General features: G+C 37.5%; 1 non-coding gene across 1 annotated transcript; it reads left to right on the forward strand.

Moving 5' to 3' along the window:
- Positions 1-1655: 1655 nt before the first annotated feature.
- LOC133308872 (small nucleolar RNA R71) lies at positions 1656-1763 on the forward strand. The gene has a single exon (XR_009751230.1). It is a non-coding gene; the product is annotated as a small nucleolar RNA R71 (small nucleolar RNA).
- Positions 1764-10632: the final 8869 nt, after the last annotated feature.

The following is a 10632-nucleotide window of genomic DNA, read 5'->3' on the forward strand; positions in this document are numbered from 1 at the left end:
AATTGCTTGCTCCCCGTCTACTCGTAAGATCAACTCGCCTTTCGGTACATCAACCAGCGCTCCTGAGGTTGCCAAGAAAGGTCTTCTGAAGATCATAGGAATAATAGAATTTTTCTCTATATCAAGGATGACAAAATCAACAGGAATGATGAATTTGTCAACCTTTACCAGTATGTCCTCAATGATGCCATAAGCTTGTTTTGTAGAGCGGTCAGCCAGTTGCACTATTGTCTTGGTTGGCTTTACTTCAGTGATCTTCATTTTCTTCATCATAGATAGTGGCATCACGTTAATGCTGGCACCGAGATCACATAGAACATTTTCCACTTCCACATTGCCTATGTTGCATGAAATGCTGAATCTTTCTGGATCTTTAAGCTTTGGAGGCAACTTTTCTGGATAATGGCACTGTATTCCTCTTTAGAGTCACCGTCTCACATTCCTGCAGTTTACGTTTTCTTGACAGTAGATCTTTCATGAACTTCACGTAATTGGGCATGTTCTCCAAGGCTTCAGCAAACGAGATATTGATTTGCAGCTTCTTGAAAATATCAAGGAACCTGGAGTACTGTTGCTTTTGAATTTCTTGTCTGTACCTCTGTGGATATGGAATCTTTGCATAAGGTGAGAGCTCCAATGGCTTTTCTTGCCTTTCTTGAGCTTTCGTTTTCTCCCATTTGAACTCTTTCTTTTCAGGAACAGTTTTCTCTGCAACATATTCTTTAGCAACTTCCTATTCTTTTTCCTTTTCAGTTGCAGGTTCATCATCTTTATTTTTCTCAACTGAAGGCTTGACCACAGGTTTAATGGCTTTCTCACTCATAGTAGTAATTGCATTGCAGTGTTCCCTACTTGGATTTGGAATAGTGTTACTTGGAAAAGTTCCGTGAACTCCTTCAGTGAACTGTCTTGACAGCTGGCCAATCTGAGTTTCAAGATTCCGGATAGAAGGTTCTTGGTTCCGGAACGAGGCCCTTGTCTCGTCTCTGAAGGCATTAGCATTTTCAATATAATCTAACGTGGTCTTGGATAGCTGTGCAAAGGCCTTCTCCCATTCTGATTGTTATGGAGGTTGCTGTTGTACTGGCATATGAGGATTCAGCTGATGGTTCGAACTGTAACTCAATCCTGGGTGTTGATTTTGATTTTTATTTCTCCACCCTTGATTCTGGTTATTACCGTATTGGTTCCTCCCCGGATTATATTGAGCCTTTTGATCATGCCAGATTCCATTAACTTCAGCATTTTCAGTTGTCCTATTGTAATCACAGTCTTCGGTATGATGAGTACCTGCACATATACCACAAGTGATAAAATGAATATTAACAGAAGATACTTGAGTATTAACAGAAGAAACTTGAAATTCAGAAAACTGCTTTGCGAGAGCATCTAGCTGTTGTTGCTGTTTCTTGTTGGATTGTAACATCTGCTCGTTCTGGGATAATATGACATCATAGCCTTCTAGCTTCATAATCCCTGCTCTCCTTTGTGATACTGGAGCATTATCAAACTCTTGAGATGTTAAAGATTCTAGCAATTCCCAAGCTTCTTCGGGAGTTTTCGTTTCCAACGATCCTCCTACTGCAGCGTTCACTAAAGTTCTGGTGTTCGACATCATTCCTTGAAAGAAAATTCTCGCTTTATCCCAAGCTTCAATATCGTGTTGTGGACATTTTCTGAATAGTCCCTTGAATCTTTCCCATGCTTCATATAAAGACTCACTTTTTTTTTTTTTCAAAAGAAGTGATATCCGCCTTGAGTTTCACCATTTTCGAAGATGAGAAAAATCTGGCTAAGAACTTTGTAGCTAAGTCATCCCAGTAGGTGATACTTCCTTCAGGTAGTGAATGTAGCCAAGCTTTTGCTTCTTCCTTCAGTGAACATGGAAAAAGTCTAAGCAAGATGGCGTCCCGACAGACTCCATTCATTTTCAGCGTGTCAAAGTAAAATAGGAAATCTTCCAGATGACTGTAGGGGTCTTCCGTGCTTCCTCCGGCAAATTGGTCCTTCTGAATCAATTGCAACAATGTCGGCTTCAGTTCAAAGTTGTTAGCATCCACTTGTGGCCTAACAATGCTTGCTGTCTGTGGAACTCGAGCAGGAATCATATAATCTCCCAATGTTCTTGGAGGTGGTGGAACTCCATTTTCTGCCATCGCTACTTCTCTTGGTTCTGTTGAGCTTGAAGCTTCTTTCTCTTGCTGCCTTCTTTCTTTAGCAAGCTTTTTGTTTCTTTTTGCTGTTTTCTCTATCTCCGGGTCGAATAGCAAGGAATCGGTGTCAACGGTACCTCGCATAAACCAGAAAACAAATTATATAAAAAATAAAAACTGAATTTAAATAAGGGGGCGTTTGTTATTGGGTTTATTTTCGATTTCCCGGGAAAGCATGTTTAGATAAATACCAAATCCATGTTTGGTAGAGCAAAAAAGAAAAAATTCCAGACACCAAACGTTTCCGGGAAAATCAAGTTATGTGCAATTTGTTGCACAGTATCCAAAAGTAAAATGCCATAAATTGGATGGAATGTTTTGTTGTCCGGGAAACTAGAGATTGAGGTGTCAATTAATAGACAAAATTAACCTTTATAAAAGCAGTAAACAGATTGGTACAATTTAAAGTGGGGTTATTTTTGTAAAATAACCTCACTTTCCCACTAATATTTCACAACCAACCAAACACACACTTAGTAAAGTAAACCATAAAATCCCAAGAAAATTTTAACATACCAAACATCTTTTATTAACATTCCAGACTAAATATATTTCATACTACATTTCAGTAATAATTATTTCCCGGATTTTAAAAAATTTCTCCTATACCAAACGCCCCCTGACAGAAAATAAGGTCCAATCTAAAGAATTAATAGTTACTATTTTAAGTAATAATCCCCGGCAACGGCGCCAAAAACTTGTTGCTACTCACGACAAGTGCACCGATCGTACAAGTAATATAATGATTGAATAAGAGATCGTTCCCACGAGGATTATACTCAAGTTATCGCAAACTTAGTTGGACAATCGAAATTGTATTTGGAACGGAATTTGAATTTAAAATTTAAAAGACGAAACTAATTATTCGCAAGAATTAAAGGCAAGAAATTAAAGACAAGAATTTAAAGATTTGAAACGAACGTAGCTAAGGGTTCGATTTCCTTTAATCTCTTTATTACGGGTGAATTCCTTCTTAATGTTAATCGTCCTTAGTATCAATCAAATCAATTCTTTCGCATGTAATTAGGGCTCAATCCCTTGTTACCCTAAACCTTCACAATCTTGGAAGAACCCTAGTTCCCCGATTATTCGATCCCCAAGAACATGAGCATTAAGTTCAAGAATCTTAAAGATTACACAAACCCTATGTCTATCCCTAGAATCATAAAGCGTACGATGAAATTATCAGATAAAGATCACACACCAACATTCCTATTGTCATGCATTTACCTATGATCATTATATAAGATTCAAGTCTATATAAAACATTAAAAACAGATAATTTCATTCATGATATAAAGGAAAATTAACATACGAATTGTTCAACGCGTAATAAATCGATTAAATTCCATCTAACCCTAACTACTTAAAAGACTTAGCCAGACATAGCAATATCAGGAAAGAAAGACAATATAAAAGCTCCCCCAAACTCCATAAATGATTGGTGAATCTTCAATATCCCCAGTGCAGACTTGATGTTGATCCGTCTCCGCCGCTCACGAACATGAACAGAGTGTTTCTCCGCATTCTGTTTGCCTCAAAGCACCAAAGACTCTCTTAGAATGTGAAAAGTTTTTGATTCTGAACCCCAAATGTGTTTTTAAGGGTAAAGAATTTGTGCCCTAAGTAGATTCCTCAAGTGGACTTAAGTTGGATCTTTCAGGGGCTTAAGCTTGCTCATTCGCGCTTAAGCTTGCTGATTTACGAATTCAGAAGTAAAGTTCGCGCTTAAGCTTGCTGGAGCGAGCTTAAGCCTGCTGGAGCGAGCTTAAGCCTGCTCTTCGAATCTGAAATTCCTTCTTGGCTCGAGCTTAAGCTTGCTCCAGCAGGCTTAAGCGTGCTAAGGCCGAACCAATTTTTGCCTATACAGGAGGCTTTAGCTTGCTAATTGGGGGCTTAAGCTTTCTTAGGCAGAGGCCATTTGCTGATTTTTGGAGGCTTTAGCTTGCTAATTGGGGCTTAAGCCTCCTCTCTAACAACTTGGGAATCTTGATAAGATCTTCAAATCTTTTTGTTTTGCTCTCCATCTATCCATATCTTCATCTTTGACTCCATTTGTCATCAAATCCCTTTAAAATAGCAAATGTAGTTTAATTAATTCATAATCAGATAATGTTCATGATTTTATGTTAAAACCCTAGGTTTGATGAATAAAATGATACAAGAGAACTGCTATATATAATAGTTGATAAACTGAGAAGAACAGAAATAACTGTCTTTAACTAACTATTACTAATCATTATCTATTAAGAAAGGTTGTAGATTATTGGATTGCTGAGATAAGAAGCTAATGGCAAGATGGTTTATCTTGATCGCCTTGGTACAATTTGAGGAGACTGGAGGGTCCTTGCAACTTGCAAGGAACTCTGAAACTCAAGTCAGTTCAAATTTTAATATAGTTTAAGTATTCAAGAAAAGATGATCTACCTGGGTTGTAGGTTTGTGTATTTATAATGAATGTATGCCTTGCTTCATGCCATCTTTCTATGAAGGTATTAACTCCTATTGGTGGAGCATAGTGGCCTTTCTCTGGCTATTCCTTGGACGAGATGCCTATAGTTAGGCTAGCCCTAGGAGACGTTATTGAGTTTCTATCTCGCCAGATTTGTTGTCTTACAGGCCAAGTCTATTGTCTGTCATCCAAGTTGGTGAGATGCCCAGAGTTTATACGTGGCATGAACTCGTTTCATTCAAAGTTAAGTTATGGTTGTTGGGCCTTTTAGGCTTCTATTAGTTTGGGCTTTCATCTCACAAATATGAGATCCAGATCAACTACCTTAATGTCACCACATAACTTACACACCCTAAACCCAACTATAATAATTACTATTGTATCATTCAAATGATAAATTAAATAAATAAGTTAACGAAGTCTCACTTGAAATAGAACTTGCATCGAGAGAAATTGCATAGAGAATTTGTAGAAGGTGAAAATTTAGAGAGGAAAAAATGGGGTAGAATGAGAAAATTTTAGGAATATATATGCAGATGTCACACAAAAATATACGAGACTAGCCTCGCGTTTTTTATGTGGGACTGTCACACTAATAATATGTCTAGTATTTAAAATATGCAATACCAATCTCACTCAGCAAACTGCATTATGTGGATAATCTTTTTAAAAAGTGTATTATTCGGTCAATTTTGTTAAGACCGCATAACTACGGTTAAAAAGCCAACCCTTGTAGTCAAGGGATTAAAGGAGTAGTGTTCTCAATGGGGCCTTTTAAAGCGCCTGGTGTTGATGGTCTTCATAGCATATTTTTTCAAAGCCAATGGGATGTAGTGGAGAGCTCTGTTTGTAATTTCATTAAGGGAGTCTTCAATGATCCTAGTCGTATAGAAGAAGTGAATCAGACTCTTCTTTGCTTGATTCCTAAACTTGAGAATCCTCATACTTTCAAGGATTTTCGTCCGATTAGCTTGTGTAATGTTATTTATAAAACGGTAACAAAAATTGTTGCTAACCGTTTAAAATTGCAGATGGACAAGCTGGTGATGCCTAATCAGTGCAGTTTTATCAGAGGTAGACAAGGTACGAATAATGTCATAATTGCTCAAGAGCTAATCCATTCAATGAGGAAAAAGAGAGGATCTAAAGGTTGGATGGCGATCAAGGTTGATCTTGAGAAAGCATACGATAGGATCAGTTAGAATTTCCTTCACGATACCCTATATGATGTAGGGCTTCCTGAAAATTTGATAAGACTAATTATGTTGTGTGTTTCATCTTGCACTATGAATGTTCTTTGGAATGGGGCTTGTACTAAAGAATTTCGGCCAACTAGAGGCTTAAGACAAGGAGATCCTCTTTCTCCTTATCTTTTTGTCCTCTGCATGGAAAGACTAGCCCATCTCATTTCTCAGGCAGTGGATCACAAGAGGTGGAAGCCAGTGAGGATTAAAAGGGGAGCTCCACAAATTTCCCACTTATTTTTTGCTGACGATCTCCTTTTGTTTGCAGAAGCTTCTCAGGAGCAAGTGTTAATAATTCAACAGGCCTTACATATATTTTGTGATTCATCTGGTCAAAAAGTCAATCATAGTAAGACTAGAGTTTTCTTTTCTCAGAATGTGGGTCATACTCAAGCAAACCATCTTAGTGGGCTTCTTGGTTTTTCTTTGACTGCGGATCTTGGAAGATACTTGGGAATTCCTTTGCATCATAAGCGAGTGGGTCAGTCATCTTTCTCTTATGTTTTGGATCGAATGAATTCTAGAATTGCTGCTTGGAATCATGCTAGTCTATCTCTAGCAGGTCGTGTTACATTATCTAAAGCAGTGTTATTAGCAATCCCATCATATCCAATGCAGGTGTGTTCATTACCGCAAGTCACCTGTGAAGAGATTGATAGGAAGATTCAAAATTTTGTTTGGGGTTCATCTCCACACTCTAGACGTTCTCGTCTTGTGGCCTGTAAGCAGATTTGCATGGATAAAAAAAATGGAGGCCTTGGACTGCGGAGTATGAGGGAAATGAACTCAGCATTTATCATGAAGGTTGGGTTCAACCTCGTAGCTCATCCAGATGCCTTGTGGTCAAAGTTCTTACGTGTTAAGTACAATGTGGAGGCAGGCATGACACCAATTATTCATGCTCCAAACAGCAGCTCCCAGCTTTGGAAGGGAATTACGCGTCATTGGAATATTATAATGGATCATAGTCGGGTGCAGTTAGGCAATGGTCAGTCCACTATGTTCTAGCTTGATAGCTGGCTGCCCGATTGTGGTCCTTTGATCTCATATGCAGGTTCTCAGTTTTCTATTAGTGATACTCTTCAGAAGGTGGTGGACTACGTGGATGAATTGGGGCAATGGAAATGGAATTCTCTTCGACAATTGCTTCCAGATTCTGTGCTGCATCGATTTATGAATTTTCTTCCTCCTTCTAGTCAAGATGGCCAGGATCATTTAATTTGGAATGGAACGACAGATGGCAAGTTTACTGTTAAGTCAGCATATGCAATATTAGCCATCAAAGATACTACAATCCAACAGTTTCCTTGGGAAAGTGTTTGGAGATGGCAGGGGCCAGAAAGAATTTGCTTTTTTCTTTGGTTAATGGCAGGGGAGAAGCTGATGACTAATGTTTGTAGACTCCGCCGTCATATGGCTCTTTCAGATCTGTGTCCTAGATGTAATCAGTCTAGTGAAACTATCCTTCATACTATTCGCGACTGTCCACAATCAAAGGAAGTATGGTGCATGATAATGCCTTATATAAATCAGCGTGAATTTTTCAACCTCAACCTGCACAATTGGATCATTTCTAATTTAGACAGCTCAAAGGATTGGGGGATGGGGTCGGACTGGCCTCTTTTATTTGGAATCTTAGCCTGGAAAATTTGGAAATGTAGGAATTCTTGGGTTTTTGAAGGTGATCGCCAGAATGCTTATTCACTTATCCGTTCAGCAATTGGTTTCAGAGATAGTGTCGCTCTTGCAGCTAACCCTGTGTTTGGAGCGGGCAATCAACCAAGGAATCAAATAGAGAGATTGGTTGCTTGGTGTTGTCCTCCTGTGGATTGGGTTAAGCTTAATGTTGATGGTGCATGTGATGCTAATGGTACTAGGACTGGGTGTGGAGGAGTTTTTCGCGATGCCTCAGGAACTTGGATCGTCGGATTTTGTAAAAATTTAGGCTCAGGTACAGTTTTGCATGCTGAGTTATGGGCTTGCTTGGTTGGTTTGGAGCTAGCTTGGGATAGAGGTTTTAGGCAAGTTTGGCTCGAAGGAGATTCTCTTTCAGCTCAACAGCTCATTACAAATGGGTGCCACCATGATTACCCTGCGGCTAATTTGGTGAATCGTATTCGAAATTTGATGCAGCGAGATTGGCAGATTTATATGTCTCACATTCACCGTGAAGGAAATAGAGTAGCGGACTTTCTAGCCTCTTACTCTTATGGTTTCTCTTGGGTAATTCAGGAATTTGATTGTCCACCGTCAGGTTGTATTGATAGTCTGTATGGTGACACTATAGGTGTTCACTGGTCTAGGCTTTGTGCCTAGTTTCTTTTTGTTGTGTTTTTGTTTTAATTTCCTATTATTTCCAAAAAAAAAAAAAAAAAAAAAGCCAACCCTTGTTGCGCTTGATATGATCTGATTTACCATCTGCAGTTCTGTGCTTAAGAGTCTGATTTGAGGAGTGACGACTATCAATCAAGTTGCTTTACAGTAATTAAGAGACATGGATGGTTGTCATCAATATCATGACTAGTGGGTGTAAGTAAATTGGCCTCAAGCAAATCCAAATGCATGTTGCTAGTACAGGGACCCACAGATCGGAATCTTTGAGATATTGCCTGCATTTTCACCATGATTTGAGCTTTGGCTGGTTTGTTTGTATTGTGTATATAAATTGATAAGGACTCCTTTGGTTTAGCTTTGGATGGTCGTGGCTGCAGTTCAAGGTACAACTTCAAATATTCATTAGCTTTTCGCACCCTCCTCTGACTAATGATAAACCCCATTTTCATCTTCACTTACATTTTTTATGAGCCATAATCAATTTTAATTCATTCATTGTTTTACTGGAAGACTTGTGGGAGTGCAACTAAACTTTCACCTTTCTCGTTTCCACTCTCATGAGTCATAATAATTTATCATTAAGGTATGGATTTAGCATATCAAGTAAAATCATGGCATCTAGCATAATTTAAGAGGATAAGAGCGCATGTGGAATTGTTGATGTACGTCAGAAAGCAACACTCTATTTATGTGGAATTGTTGATGTGCACGGTCCCCTTCCTTGAAAAGCCACGGTTCAAAATAGTGATAATAATTTCATAAAATATTATTCTTTTTTCTTTCTTTGATGGTGCCGAATTATGGAATGGATATCTGAAGGTGATATTCTAAACAATAGACATCTTATATCCACGTGGTAGAGCAAATTGTTAGAGCAGAAACAGAACAAAGATAGGAATTGTAGTTAGATAGAATGGAAGAAAAAAACTGTTCTTATTATTAATCAAGCAAATTCGCGTGCACTTGAATAAAGTGCTAATATGACAGAGTTAAAAACAAATTCAAATACCTATTTTATAAGGATAAGCCAATACAGACTAATGTACTTCGAAAGCCAATAAAACACCTATTGATCTTAAATAAATAAATGGAAAAAGAAGTATCCGTTTGAATGACACAAGCTTGTGTTATTTTAGGTGTTTTACACAAAGTACGACCGGTCGTACTTTGTGTAAAACTAAAAAGTTGCTTTTTTCTCTCTCTTCCCCGTCACATCGTTGACGTGTAAAGTGAAAAAAAAATAACTTTTCAGAATTACACAGAGTACGACCGGTCGTACTCTGAGTAAATCACTAAAATAACATAACTTGTGTCCTTTTGAATGATATGTAAAACTAGTTGTGTCTCATGTGTAACGTGTGTCAATTGGTTTAATTAATAATAAAAGAGGCTTTATGGTAATTGACGTTTCGCATTAATGGTAATTGACGTTTTGACGTTTCGCATTAAGGGAAGTTAATTAGAAATAACTGTGATAGGCCAGTTATATAATAGTTTATATGGTCAGTTTTCACATAAGGGTATCTGATAGAAAACAAACGTCCTTCTGAGTCTGCCTAGAAAAATTGTATCCTATCCCTATCAAAGAAGGTACAAGAACGGTGAAAGGGTTAAGGCTTAGAGAAAACATTCTACTGTTAAAGATCTTCCGCAATTATGGACAAAGGTATGTTTGTGTGAAACTCATGAATTCTAAAGATCCTATGTCATGTTCTTGACTGATTACTGTTGAACATGAATCATGAATTACTGATTAAATTGCTTACATGTGGTATCAGAGCATGTGTTTAAGAATTTGTGTTTTTCCATAAATAATTATGAATGAATTTCTGATTCATAAAAAGTTAGGGTTTTTGAAAATAAAATTCACGATCATCATTGAAAATTTCCGATCATCATGCTTAAAGGTACTTCTCGATAGCCATTCGGTTTTCAATTTGGTTTCATGAATCACTGCCATTTGTGTCCACATTTGATTTTGAAAAGAATCGTGAGTTTTGAAGGAAAAATTCAAATTGACTTTGTATTCACAAAAGGACAAAGTTGGAAAGATTGCCATTCGGTTTGTATTTGAAAATAATGCATATTGTATGCAAAGAGATTGAATCGGCTTGTATTATCAACTTGTCAATAATCGATATATATGCATACAATATTGTTGCTCATTAATTTTAAAAGTCAATCGGTGGGTTTCATTAAAGTATAATAAGAAGACCCATAATAGTTTTAGCTACTGATTGAATCAGCTTTTAGGTACTGTATGAATATTTTATTTTTATTTTTTCCTTCTAAACCGTGAATGTGAATGATTATATGATGTGGTTGGATTAAAATTGAATATGAAAATTTAATCCTATTATTGTTTATGAAATATTAAAGTTTTGGAAAT

Source organism: Gastrolobium bilobum, unplaced genomic scaffold (assembly GCF_033153095.1).
Source record: "Gastrolobium bilobum isolate Gb01-03AN ecotype WA unplaced genomic scaffold, APGP_CSIRO_Gbil_v1 utg5503, whole genome shotgun sequence".
Lineage (NCBI taxonomy): Eukaryota > Viridiplantae > Streptophyta > Magnoliopsida > Fabales > Fabaceae > Gastrolobium > Gastrolobium bilobum.